Source organism: Arachis ipaensis, chromosome B10 (assembly GCF_000816755.2).
Source record: "Arachis ipaensis cultivar K30076 chromosome B10, Araip1.1, whole genome shotgun sequence".
Taxonomy (NCBI): Eukaryota; Viridiplantae; Streptophyta; class Magnoliopsida; order Fabales; family Fabaceae; genus Arachis; species Arachis ipaensis.
Genome location: NC_029794.2, coordinates 102,964,596 through 102,966,598, shown reverse-complemented (window position 1 = coordinate 102,966,598; position 2,003 = coordinate 102,964,596).

The window sequence follows — 2,003 nt, the reverse complement described above, 5'->3', positions numbered from 1 at the left end:
ATATTTTGCACTGTAGTTAGTTGAAAATTAAACTGATGTTTAACAACAGAAATATACAAAAAATTAGAATTAGAGATCACATGCATTCCATTGTGGGAAACCACTCTAAAGAAAACAAAACCCAATGGGTTCATCATGAACTGGCCTGAGTGGATGAGATTAAGAGCATGCTAATAAATTCGTAATTCTATGATGAATTTTTATCTGAGAAGAGAAAATTTTAACAACTTATGTTGCATTTATTCATTGAGATTGCATGCTTTTGTAAATTTCCTTCTAATTGTGGCTAATTTTTTAAAAAGAAAATACGTTTCATGTTTAAAATTGCCAAATTTAATTCACTTTCATTCCATTCGATACATTGATATATTTGTTTAAGTGATATAAGTTTTAGAAGGTTATGATGGCTTAGGAAGTTAGAGAAAAAACATGCAAATGCGGATGATTCATGACGAAATGAATAGGGTAAATTCTCCAAGTCGTGCGTACGCTTCATCCTCAATCCGTGATCTCTAATTCTAATTTTCGTATATTTCTATTGTTAAACATTAGTTTAATTTTCAACTAACTACAGTGCAAAATATTTTATACAGTCGTGCAATCACATCCGTTCTTTTACATGACATTCACGTGGTCACTTTAAAAATTAGTTTTTTTCCTCTTGTTACGTAATTAATCGCACATGCAAAACAACTATACGCGCATTAAAATTAGCTTCCATTAAATATATCATCAAAATTTTGTATAAATATGCCTTTTAACTTTAGGTATGCCTAAAAGGATTCTTTATTATTCTATATCCAAACTTTTCCATTCGAGCATGTGCTATAATAACAATTTCAGGCTACAAACATAAATACTATAATTATTAGTCCATCATTACAATTTTTTGTCTACGTTAACACTTGGTAGCAAAAAATATTTTTTTATAACATTTTTTTAATAACTTCTTCGTCTTTAAATTTTTGGTTGGGTATAGTGTAAAGATATTTTTAAATAATTTTTTTATAAATTAAATTTTTATAAAAAATAAATTAATATTCATAATTTAAATTATGTAACCAAATTCATCAAGATAATGTTTAAGCGTACACATTTAGTATTTATTCATACATACATAATTTTTCATTTATATTATATCTTAACAACAGTATATTCTGATAATATTTTAGTATATATTCACCATTATGTATTTTTTTTTTTTACTTTGCTTATACTATGTGTATAATAATGTGTTGATATAACATTTAATAAAATATATAATTTGCAATTCTATAAGAGAAGAATCATTTTTTTGTGGACATGTTATATATTTTAGTGTCTTTAGATATCTAAATAAATAAAAAACAAATCAAACTTTATTATTTGATTCACTATTATAGTATTTGATACGCCACCATATACCTCGGCTGACCAAAAAGCTCGGAACGAAAACAGATAAGATCGGGCTCACTGATTTGAAAATAAAGAAACGTGCTCAATAAATCTGATCATCAAAACAGAATACGATAACCAACCTACAAACTCGGACTTATCCACAGCAAACGGGTAAAGCAACGTCTATAAAGCCGAACTAATATTCTCGGCTAAAGATCATGTTCTATTCTCAGTCTTCATTTTTTACTTGATACACTCACTAGAGATTATTATTGACTTGAGCGTTGGAGTATCTTTCGCAGGTATTCTCGCCGCAGTGTTCGGTCCTGGCCGACGTATAGCTCTTCCTCTCCGCCAGTAATCTGCTCGGAATCGCTAAAGCTCAGCCACCCCAGTACTCAGACGAATCAGTATTCTTATTTTAATTTAAAATGATTCATTAAATTAATATTACTAAACATTAACTATAAACTATTTTATATAACAGATGAAGATTCAATTAAATGTTGCTTAAAATTATTTCTAACTAACTGTATTATTATTATTATTATTATTATTATTATTATTATTATTATTATTATTATTATTATTATTATTATTATTATTATTATTATTATTATTATTAT